Source organism: Terrapene carolina, unplaced genomic scaffold (assembly GCF_002925995.2).
Source record: "Terrapene carolina triunguis isolate 2854851 unplaced genomic scaffold, T_m_triunguis-2.0 Scaffold68, whole genome shotgun sequence".
NCBI classification, from domain to species: Eukaryota; Metazoa; Chordata; order Testudines; family Emydidae; genus Terrapene; species Terrapene triunguis.
In genome coordinates this window covers 2,418,045-2,430,825 of record NW_020664419.1, presented here as the reverse complement: position 1 = coordinate 2,430,825, position 12,781 = coordinate 2,418,045, and positions in this window count along the sequence as shown.

Below are 12,781 nucleotides of genomic sequence, written 5' to 3'. Positions count from 1 at the left end.
TGGTGGTAACTATGCTGCACGCATGGCAGCTTGGGAAATTTCAGCAATAGCAAGGCTAGAATTCAGATCATCCTTCTCCAAAAACTCAGGCTCCCGCTACTTGAATGAAAGAAGAATCTCCATTACTGCTAGCAATATAGGGCCTATGACACACTGTTTGAGCAGTTCTGATTCCATCCATTACGTTACTTCTGTGTGTATTTTCTATGCTATGTGTGGGTTTACATCTAGATCATAATATGTATTGCACCTCTGGCTTGCCAAACCCAGTTGAATTCGTTTAAAGAGTAATGGGTCCTGGAATAGTTTTGCCCTCCTACCCGCTCAATGGTTTGTAGCGTATCTGTGCCAAAAATTAGTGGCAGACTCCTTGGTAACGGAAATGGCATCGTACAAGCAATTGGCTTTAAAACAAGAAGCTCCGGCTCAAGGTGAATGTTTGTGCAGCACAGCTGGGCAAAAAGACCCTAAGCTTTCAACATGTCCATGTATTGTTATGGCAGGGGTCACCAGATGGCACTGTTACACATACTCTTCCATGGTTGTTTCTTAGCATGGGAGCAATATTCAGTCTTTCAAGAAATTCTCATATGGTTGTTAGTGTCGTGAAGATGTTTCTTTTTTGGAGGGATAACTGTGGCAAGCAGCAACCGTATTTGCTGTCTCCCTAAAACTCTCTAACTAGAATCAATGTTGAGGCAGAACTGCTTCCTGGGAGCCAGGAATTGGTATTTTGGCTAAGATTCCTGAATGAGGGGATTACTTGTGTGCTCTTTGTGACCACCTCTGTTCTAGGGCTGGTGTCTCTACTGCAAAATAAACAAGTTGCACCAAGAATATACCCAGATACCACATCAGTGAGTTCACCTCCAATGGAAAGCTGACTTGCAAGGCTCTAAACATCTGCTACCTCTCGGCAGAGGGACTAAACATATTCTACATTTAGTGCAATGGTTCCCTGGCACTTGGGCTGCATTATAGCAGCAACACAAGCATGGGGAGAAATAAGTGCAAATAGAGTGAAGGGGAAAGGATGGCTCATGGGATTGATGAAAGGATCTAAGTCTGTTAGTCTCCAGGTCACTGGTTAAAATCCAAACCATGTGGGTAGTGCCTGAAAGTCGTTAGCATCTGATGTCTGTTCAGTGACCAAAGTGAAATGCATTGGTGGTTTTCAGTCCAGTTCTTAATGGGCAGGTGTCAACATCACAAAAGCCACCATCACAATCAGTACTTAGCAATCTCAGCAAAAAGGCCAACGACTGAATGGCCTATGGAAACTCAACTGCTCGCTCATTCCTGGAGGTGATCCCTCCAAGGCTAGTATCTGGCAAACTGATGGGACAGCATGGAGGGAGCTTGCCTGGCTGCCATGTCCTGTGGATAAACTGAGAACTCCAGGCCTGTCAATAGAAATGGGTGAACCATTTTTAGGAAAGAATTTGACGTATCTTGTTTGTTTTGAGCTGTCCACAAATAGATTGCAAAATGGGTGATTTTTTTTCATTAGTTCAAATAATTCACAAATGATCCATTAATAATTCACGTTAGCCTGGATTGGCAGGTTGTTCTTATTGAGTGAAACTGATTCCCTGTGCAGGTCATTGTACAACTTATATCTCGAGGGCTGCTCTAAATATGCCCAGAACCAAACCAGCTCCAGGACGAGAGAGGTACATTTCCTAACCCCACCCTCCTGCCCACCCATTGGCATGGTGTGCCAGACTTGACACTAGTGGTGCTAACTCCCACAATTTGATCTTGAATATTGCAATATTGGTGTTTTTCTAAAAGCCCCAGCTCCTGGATTCAGGTGAATACATGAGAAGCTCTGTAAGTTTCTAGCCCTCATGGTTGCACATAAAACCTTGAAAATGCAACCCAAGTGTACTCTAAAAGCTCAAAGACCAGAAGGGAAAGAAAACCCCAGAATTAATTTTCCCCTTTAAATCTCATGATTTTTACGCCAATCTCATGATTCTGGGGGGCACCTGACTTCTGATTTTTGAGCACGGGGGTTGGCAATACAGGCACAGTAATGGGAATGAATGCAGACCCAAAGATACTACAGGTCCAGCACCTTGGGGCACAAAAAAGACATTTTTAAAGGCTACAATGAAATGTATTCCATGTAGATGGGCCTTTTCATTTATAGGGAAAACTACTATTGCTTGGGTTGAAAAAGTGCCCTCCGGTGGGTAATAAGAATTCTGCTTCTAGCTACAAGCATTGCACCTCACTGTTAGTTAAAAAAAAAATGATAGTGAAGTAAAAAACCTCTCCCCTGCCAGCTAAAAGGACCGTGTGGAGGAGGAAAATCTTATTTCCTAGCTAGATGTAGCTGGTTAAAGGGTTATAATTTATGGTATTGGGCTATATGTAAATAAGACTTTGTTTTGTACAATACCATCTGTTCTGTGGATTTGAGTTTGTAACAAAACCAAAAGACGTTGGTGTGGTTTCTGGTTTAGTTTCAAGTGTTTCACCCAGCTTTGCTTACAGAGCTGCTACAGTCAATGTGCTGAGATTGCACATGGCAACGGAGATCTGGGTCACAGGCCAGGATCCCATTCTACACGGTTAGGCATGCTTGCGTAGGCTACAAATACATGTGATTTTAGGGTCTGACGTCCCACAAAGCACCACACCTAGAGACTGATGCTGTGCCCCATTGGGCAGTGTGTAAGTCCGGCTTTCCAATGGTTTGTAGGTTCAGTTTCTAGATCTGGAGGCTCACAAGTTATTCTATCTTGGAATAGTCATGGTTCCAGCAAAAAAACCGAATAGGCCATATACACTACCAGACAGCGTATATCTCCAACAGTCCGGTTCAGTCCAATCCTGAGAAGTAGCGCCTGAGCAGTGGTAGGGTCTAGCCTTTTCCCTCTTGGTTGTTCTAAGTGTATGGAATCCTTTCCTTTGTTGCAGTTCCCAGAATGCAATTCTTAGACATATACCATCTGGAGAAAAGCTTTCACAGGGCAGCCGCTATGCCCGAGGGGGCCCTGGGAGCAGGCAGGAGGGTGCTTAGTGTAAAAAGAGTAAATCTCATTAAGGGTTTTCACATTTCTGACTGGTGAGAGAACGAAGGAAGGTAATTTAGGGGAGCTTTATTGCAGTAGTTATAACGTTTCCCTGAAGCAGAGAGATAAAAGTCAGTGGATGGTGTCCATAAGGACTTTTTTTTTTTTAAACCGACAGCCACAGCAATCAGATCATTCTGACATTATCATTCCCGGGTGAGGGTTCCGGGCGAGGCTGAGAAACTGAGTTATAAAACCTCTTAGAATCATGAGCTTTAACTTGCAGTCTTTGCTCAGACCCAGAACCCATTGAAATGAACTGGTTAGTCCCCAACAATCAACCTTCTCATCCTGAGTGCTAGTGATCTGCCTACCTGTGTCTCCTCAGAGAAGTATGTCGACTCTGGAGGGTAGGGACAGGGTCCAGAGTGACCTAGACAAATTGGAGGGTTGGGCTAAAATAAACCTGATGAGGTTCAACAAGGACAAGTACAGAGTCCTGCACTTAGGATGGAAGAATCCCATGCACTGTTACAGGCTGGGGACTGACTGGCTAAGTGGCAGTTCTGCAGAAAAGGACCTGGGGATTTCAGTGCACGGGAAGCTGGATATGAGTCAGCAGTGTGCCCTTGTTGTCAACAAGGCTAAAGGCATATTGGGCTGTATTAGTAGGGGCATTGCCAGCAGATCGAGAGAAGTGATTATTCCCCTCTATTCGGCACTGGTGAGGCCACATCTGGAGTATTGCATCCAGTTTTGGGCCCCCCACTACGGAAAGGATGTGGACAAATTGGAGAGAGTCCAGCGGAGGGCAACGAAAATGATTAGGGGGCTGGGGCACATGACTTATGAGGAGAGGCTGAGGGAACTGGGATTGTTTAGTCTGCAGAAGAGAAGAGTGAGGGAGGATTTGATAGAAGCCTTCAACTACCTGAAGGGGGTGGGGGGTTCCAAAGAGGATGGAGCTCGGCTGTTCTCAGTGGTAGCAGATGACAGAACAAGGAGAAGTGGTCTCAGGTTGCAGTGGGGGAGGTCTAGGTTGGATATTAGGAAACACTATTTCCCTAGGAGGGTGGTGAAGCACTGGAATGGGTTACCTAGGGAGATGTTGGAATCTGCATCCTTAGAGGTTTTTAAGGCCCGGCTTGACAAAGCCCTGGCTGGGATGATTTAGTTCAGGGGTCTCAAACACGCAGCCCGTGGGGCTATTTCCTGCGGCCCGCCAAGCGGCCTGCACCTACCCCCCCGGCCTACCTTCAGGCCGGAGTGGGCAAACTACAGCCGCAGGATTGCCCCCCTCGAGCCCCGCGCCGCTCCCTGAAGTGGCCGGCATCATGTCCCTGCGGCCGGGGGGGAAGGGGGAGAAGCAGAGGGCTCTGTCCATGTGTTGCCCTGGTTCCAGGCACTGCCCCCCCGCAGCTCCCATTGGCCGGGAACGGGGAACTGCGGCCAATGGGAGCTTCAGGGAAGGTACCTGGAGGCGCGGCAAGCAGTGCGCGGAGCCCTGCGTCCCCCTCCCCCAAGGGCCGCAGGGACATGGTTCCAGCTACTTCCCGGAGCGGAGCGGGGCTGGGGCCGGCAGCCTGCCCTGGCCCCGGTGTGCACCACTGCTACCCCGGAGCCCGAAGCCCTCCTGCACCCCGCTCCCCAACTCCCTGCCCTGAGCCCCCTGCCTGCACCTCAACCCCCTGCCCTGAGCCCCCTGCTGCATCCCACACCTCTTCTGCACCCCAATCCCCTGCCCTGAGCCCCCTGCCTGCACCCCAACCCCCTGCTGCACCCCAACTCCCTGCCCTGAGCCCCCTGCCTGCACCTCAAACCCTGCCCTGAGCCCCCTGCTGCACCCCACACCCCAACCCCGTGCCCTGAGCCCCCTGCTGCATCCCACACCCCTCCTGCACCCCAACTCCCTGCCCTGAGCCCCCTGCCTGAACCCCAACCCCCTGCTGCACCCCAACTCCTTGCCCTGAGCCCCCTGCCTGAACCGCAACCCCCTGCTGCACCCCAACCCCCTGCCCTGAGCCCCCTGCCGCATCCCACACCCCTCCTGCACCCCAACTCCCTGCCCTGAGCCCCCTGCTGCACCCCACACCCCAACCCCCTGCCCTGAGCCCCCACCACACCCCTCATGCACCCTCTGGGGGCAGGGAGGGGGCGGAATTGGGTGGGGACTTCAGGGAAGGGGTTGGAATGGGGGCAGGGAAGGGGTGGGAAGAGGCGGGGCAGGGGCGGGGCCTCATGGAAGGGGTGGAGTGGGGCAGGGCCGGGGCAGCGAGTGGAGGGGTGTTAGTAATGCAGCCCTCGGGCCAATGAACTAGCCCTCATGTGGCCCTCGTGGTCATTTGAGTTTGAGACCCCTGATTTAGTTGGTGTTGGTCCTGCTTTGAGCAGGGGGTTGGACTAGATGACCTCCTGAGGTCCCTTCCAACCCTGATATTCTTTGATTCTATGATTCTTGGCGCTGGGTTCGTTCTGGCGGCTGCATGTTTGCATCCTTCCCATCAAATTCTACATCACTTTTCTTTGTTGCTTGACTTCCTCCACTGACCCCTTTTCGCAATACAATAACACAGTCAATGAAATGGAAAAGCAGCAGATTTAAAACTGATTGAAAGAAATGTCTTTTTCTTTTTTACACAATGCATAATTAACTGCCACAGAATATCTCTGGGGCTAAGCATTGAGCAGGAGTGTTTAGAAAGGGGTTACGTTTCTATGTACAGACGCTCCCCGAGTTACGTAAATCCGACGTACCCAAATCCGAGTTTACGGAAAAAGTTCCGTAAGCTAGAAATAGGAGGGGGTTTTTTTGTGTGTGTGTGTAATGGTCGGAGAGACGTTCCCGACTTACGCAAAATTCGAGTGACGCAAGGCGTTCCGGAACCGAACGTTTGCGTAAGTTGGGGAGCATCTGTATAATTGAAACATCCACAGTTACATTAGACAGGGACATAAAAAAGGGAAATAAATTCTCATGCTTCATGGCACAAGCTAACTAGGTTATTTCATTATGGGATATCTTGCAATTTCCTCTGAAGTATTGGTCACTGTCGGAGACACGGTACAAGAAGAGCCATACTTAGGGTTGCCAACTTTCTAATCGCACAAACACCCCTGCCTTACCCCCAGCCCCAAGACCCTGCCCCTTCTCTGAGGCCCCACCCTCAGCTCGCTCCATCCCCCCTCCCTCCGTTGCTCACTCTTCCCCACCCTCACTTTCACCGGGCTGGGACAGGGGGTTGGGGTGGAGAGGTATGGACTTTGAGCTGAGGGTGCGGGCTCTGGGCTGGGGCTGAGGGGTTTCGGGTGCGGGAGAGGGCTCGGCTGGGGCAGAAGGTTGGGGTGTGGGAGGGATGAGAGCTCCGGCTGGGGGTGTGGGCTCTGGGGTGGGGCCAGGAATGAGGGGTTTGAGGTGCAGGAGGGGGTTTAGGGCTGGGGCAGGAGATTGGGGTGTGGGGGAGTGAGGGCTCCAGCTGGGGGTGTGGGCTCTGGGGTGGGGCCAGGGATGATGGGTTTGGGGTGTAGGAGGGGACTGCAGGCTGGGGCAGATTGTTCGGGTGCGGGGTCCCGGTGGCGCTTAATGTGGGTTTCAGGAAGCGGCCGCCAGGCCCCTGTGGCTCCTAGGCGCATGGGCAGCCAGGGAGGCTCTGTGCACTGCCCTCGCGCCCGCAGGCACAATCCCCGCAGCTCCCATTGGTCACGGTTCCCAGCCAATGGGAGCTGTGGAGCTGGTGCTGGGGGCACTGCGCAGAGCCTCCCTGGCTGCCCATGTGTCTAGGGGCCGCAGGGACCTGGCGGCTGCTTCCGAGAACCACGTGGAACTAGGGCAGGCAGGGAGCCTGCCTTAGCCTCGGGCCCCCGCTGTGCTGCTGACCAGACTTTTAATGGCCCGGTTGGCGGTGCGGACCAGAACCACCAGGGTCCCTTTTCGACTGGGCATTCCAGTCGAAAATCAGACACATGGCAACCCTAGCCATACTGGGTCTGACCAAAGGTCCATCTAGCCCAGTATCCTGTCTTCCAACTGTGCCCAATGCCAGGTGCTTCAGAGGGAATGAACAGAACAGTTAATCATCAAGCGATCCATCCCCTGTCATCCCAGCTTCTGGCAAACAGAGGCTAGGGACACCATCCTTGCCCATCCTGGCAGCTCACAGCTATTGATGGACCTATCCTCAATGAATTTATCTAGTTCTTTTTTTAACCCTGTTATAGAATTGGCCTTCACAACATCCTCTGGCAAAGAGTTCCAGAGGTTGACTGTGTGAAGAAATCCTTCCTTTTGTTTGTTTTAAATCTGCTGTCTATTAATTTAATTTGGTGCCCCCTCGTTCTTGTGTTACAAGAAGGAGTAAATAACACTTCCTTGTTTACTTTCTCCACACCCGGTCATGATTTTATAGACCTCAATCATATCACGCCCCCCCCCCCCAGTCATCTCTTTTCCAAGATGAAAAGTCCCAATCTTATTAATCTCTCCTCATATGGTAGCCGTTCCCCATATCCCTAATCATTTTTGTTGCCCTTTTCTGAACCGTTTCCAATTCCAATATATCTTTTTGAGATGGGGCGACTAGATCTGTGAGCAGTATTCAAGATGTGGGTGTACCATGGATTTATATAGAGGCAATATGATATTTTCTGTTTTATTATCTAGCCTTTTCCTAATGATTCCCAACATTCTGTTAGTTTTTCTGCCTGTCGCTGCACATTGAGTGGATGATTTCAGAGAACTGTCCACGATGACTCGAAGATCTCTTTCTTGAGTGGTAACAGCTAATTTAGACGCCCATCATTGTATATGTATAGTTGGGATTATGTTTTCCATTGTGCATTATTTGCATTTATCAACATTGAATTTCATCTGCCATTTTGTTGCCCAGTCACCCAGTTTTGTGAGATGCTTTTGTAACTCTTCGCAGTCAGCTTTGGACTTAACTATCTTGAGTAGTTTTTTATCATCTTTACATTTTGCCACCTGTTTATGCCTTTTTCCAGATAATTTATAAATATGTTGAACAGTACTGGTCCCAGTACAGACCCCTGGGGGACACCGCTACTTACCCCTCTCCATTCTGAAAACTGACCATTTATTCCTACCCTTTATTTCCTATCTTTTAACCAGTTACTGATCCATGAGAGGACCTTCTATCTTATCCCATGACAGCTTACTTTGCTTAAAAGCCTTTGGTGAGAGACTTTGTCAAAGGCTTTCTGAAAATCTAAGTACACTATATCCACTGGAACACCCTTGTCCACATGTTTGTTGACCCCCTCAAAGAATTCTAGTAGATTGGTGAGGCATGATTTCCCTTTACAAAAACCATGTTGATATTGGACTGGATGGACCACTGGTCTGATCTGGTATGGCAACTCCTTGGTTCCTTTGAAAAGGTCAGAGTGAAACAAAAAATGTTTTTTGGCAGCTGTTGTCATTTCAAAGACATTAGTTCTCTTATAGTGTGAATATCTGTTGTGTATTTCTCATCTGAAATGTTAAAATAAACAATTCTATTATAGTAGAGCCATGAAGGCCGTAAGCAAAATCAGGTACCCATTGTGGTAGGCACTGCCACACACATAAGAGACAGTCACTGACCTGATGAGCTTACAGTCTAAATAGACAAACAGAGGGTGGAAACAGAGGCGGAGAGATAAAGGGACTTAGTCAGTCATGCAGTCATGAACAGAATTCAGATCTCCAGGCTAAGGCGCTGGCCACTGCATCACACTGCCTCTTCAGTAATTCTTGAAATATCCCCCTATCATCTCAAAGATTAGTGTGTTTATATTTGTATTTAGAAGAGCTTCTTCCTATTCCCCTAACCCCATATCTGATCAGTTTTCACCCCTGTGATGTAGCCTGAAATCCTTAATAGACATTCCATTTTGGTGAAGACTTTCCACTACAATGTAGATTTTCAGCTTATCTCATCAATGGTCCAGCTGCTGGGCTGTGTCTCAAATGTTTGCCTTTTTGTTCCCATATATCTATATAGATCCACCGGTAATGGGAAAATAGTTGTAAAAAGTCTGTCAAGTTTAATGCTGATAGACAGTAAAGTAAAAAAAAAAAGAACAGGAGTACTTGTGGCACCTTAGAGACTAACAAATTTATTTGAGCATAAGCTTTCATAGGCTACAGCCCACTTCATCGGATGCATAGAATGGAACATATACTAAGGAGATATAGATACACATACAGAGAACATGAAAAGATGGGAGTTGCCCTACCAACTCTAAGAGGCTAATTAATTAAGATGAGCAATTATCAGCAGGAGAAAAAAAAACTTTTGTAGTGATAATCAAGATGGCCCATTTCAGACAGTTTGACAAGAAGGTGTGAGGATACTTAACATGGGGAAATAGATTCAATGTGTGTAATTACATTAATTAATTAATTAATTAGCCTCTTAGAGTTGGTAGGGCAACTCCCACCTTTTCATGTTCTCTGTATGTGTATATATATCTCCTTATTATATGTTCCATTCTATGCATCCAATGAAGTGGGCTGTAGCCCACGAAAGCTTATGCTCAAATAAATTTGTTAGTCTCTAAGGTGCCACAAGTACTCCTGTTCTTTTTGCGGATACAGACTAACACGGCTGCTACTCTGAAACCTGTCAGTAAAGTCAAAGCTGATTATGCGTACAAGATTGGTTTACCCCATTTACCAAGCTAAATCAAAGTGAAGGAAATTTGAAAATAAATGTATTCTATAGAAGCCACATTACTGAAAATACCCAAGTACAGTTTTGTCTCAACAGATGCCTTTTCATTTTTCAAAAACGTCCAGAGAATTTTTGTTTGCAGTGTTATTGTAGCCGTGTTGGTCCCAGGCTATTATAGAGACAAGGTGGATGAGTAATATCTTTTATTGGACTGTCTGTTGGTGAAAGAGACACGTTTTGAGTTTCACAGAGCTCTTCAGAAGTTGTTCCAATAAAGATATTACCTCACCCACCTTCTCTCTCATGGAACTTTTGTTTATGGATTTTTTTTTCCTGTTTTAGAAAGTTGTAATTTGTTTAAATGACATTTTTAGATTTCAAAATCCAAACATTTTCAAAATGAACATTTTTGATGGGGTTGGCGGGAAACCACCTTGTGACTAAGCTACCTACTTAGAATCGCCAAAGTTACTCCTTCCCTCCTTCAGTCCTCCCCACAAAAACAATAGGAGTTAGGATAGCCTTGTGGCTAAAACCTTAGACTGTCATTCAGAGGCCTTGGGTTCACTGCCTGGCCCTCCCACGGTCTCCTGGGGTGACCATGGGCAAGTTGCTTAGATGTCATCAGTTTTTCACCCTGTCCTGTATCCACTGCCAACTCTAGTTGGGATCCTCAACTTTGTGACCTCCCAGCTGGGTAATCACAAGCCCTGGGCTGAGACCTGGGAGCTGGCAGGCAGGATGTTCGTCCAGTTTTTAAGCCAGAAAGTTCTCTTTGTCTAAGGCAGGGGTAGTCTATTATTTCTTGTCAAGGTCCAAATTTCTTGGTCAAGGTATAGTCAAGGTCCAAACTCCAGAGAAAATAATCAAGATAAGTAAATAAAAAGATTTCAGGGTCTATTCAAAACTGTCTGGTGATCCGAATTGGCCCACGGTCCACCCATTGACTACCCTGGTCTAAGGTTTATCCCCCTGTCTGGTATTGGATGGGGAACACTGAGCGCGCCGCCGCCTTGCGTGTGTGACCTCACATGCACCGTGTGTGAGGGTGGGGTACTGCTGGTGGGGGTCACACCAGTGGGGGCAGGGTCACACCATTCCCTGAAGCACCAGAATGTCCTGTATTCTGTGGATGCGGCAGTGCCCACCTGATGCCTAGGGAGGGGACCCAGCCTCCCCACCTGCGTCCCGCCTGGCCTGGCGCAACCCAGACTAGGGTGACCAGACAGCAAGTGTGAAAAATTGGGACGGGGTGAAGGGTAATAGGAGCCCATATAAAAAAAAAAGCCCCAAATATCGGGACTGTCCCGATTCCCTAACCCAGACCCCAGTACACCCTGCACAGGATGGGGCCCTGCTCCCCGCCGCACAGCGAGAAGGGGACAGTCCTACCAGGGCCGGTGCAACCACTAGGCAAACTAGGCGGCCGCCGAGGCTGCCAAGATTTGAGGGCACCAAAAAGTGGTGCCCAAAATGTCTGGGATGCTCACCCGGCGCTGGCTAAACGTTTAACCCTCTTCCTGCTGCTGTGCGAGGGGGTGCTGCGGCTTTGATCAGCTCCGGCCGGCCGGGAAGTGATGTCATTCCTCCTCTGGCCACCGGGGGCGCTGCGCTGCTCCCTGCTGCTCTGGCTCTGCCCCAGGGCTCCCGCCCCTGCCCCGCCCCCACTCCCATGAGCTCTGCAGCAGGGCCGGGGCTGCACTCACTGGCGGCGGGAAGTACAGAGACCCAGACCCAGCCGCGCCGCCAGTGAGAGATGGGGGGTGGTTCCCCCCTGCCCTCCAAGCCAGCCCCCCCCGAAGCCTGCCCCCTCAGGAAGCCTGGGGCCCCCCCACTCCTGCCCCCTCTCACGGAGGCCTGGAGCACCACACACACCACGTGGGGGGGCTGCGTAGGGCCCCAGAATAGCTAGGGATGGTCCTGGTACCCGCCACCCTGCCTGCAGCCAGCCCCGCACCCCCTGCCCTGCCTGCAGTCGGCCCCTGCTGCACCCCCTTGTCTCCAGCCAACCCCTGCCGTACCCCCCTGCCCGAAGCCAGCCAGCCCCTGCCACACCCCCATGCCTAAAGCCAGCCAGCCCCACACCCTCCCTGTCTCCAGCCAACCCCACACCCCATCTCCAACCAGCTCTGCATCCCCTGCCCTGCCCGAAGCCAGCCAGCCCCACACCCGCCTGCAGGGCCGGCTTTAGGCCGATTCGGCTGAATTGGGCCCCGCGCCAAGAGGGCCCCGCGCTGCAGCTCTCCACCCCGCCCTCAGCTCACTTCCCCCTCCTCCCCTCCCCTGAACGCTCCGCCCCCTCCCCTGCTTCCCGTGAATCAGAGATTCGCGGGAAGTCTGAAAAGAAGCAGGGGCGGGCAGGCAGCACAAGGTAAGCTGGGGTGGTGGGGGTGCGAGAAGGGCTCCGGGGAGGCGCTGCCCGTTCCCGCCGAGCACGCAGGCCCCAGCGGCTCTGGCCCGGGTCGGGTCCGGCCCGGCTCCCGCGGCGCGGCTCTGGGTCGGACCCAAGCCTGGCAACCCCGGCCGGAGCGCGGCTCGATTCCTGGGGGTGGGGCTTGCAGCAAGCCCCGCCCCCAGGAATCGGGCCCCGCTCTTGCTAAAGCCGGCCCTGCCCGCCTGTCTCTAGCCAACCCCTGCCGCACCCTCCTGCCCGAAGCCAGCCAGCCAGCCCCACACCCTGTTAGGTTATTCATTTATTTTCATTAAATATGTAGTCTAAATAATGAAATTAATAAATTTTCAAGCCGAATGTGTATTAATTCTAAGGAACAATGCCACATTATGCAGTATTCATTTTTGAAAGTTTATAATAAGTGATGCTCCGGGGGGAGAGGGAGGGTTGGGTGTGGGGGGCACAAGGTGGAAGTTTCGCCTAAGGTGCAAAATATCCTTGCACCGGCCCTGAGTCCTACACCAGCCGGGCAGGGACGCTGGGTGGGCGCTGCTGCCTGGCTGGGGGAGCCGGGTGCCCAGGCGTAGGCAAGCTCAGCTGCGCTGAGAACTACATCGCCCACCATGCACCGCTTCCCAAATGGCTCTCCCTGGCGATGGGAACTACATCGCCCAGCATGCACCGCTTCCCAATGG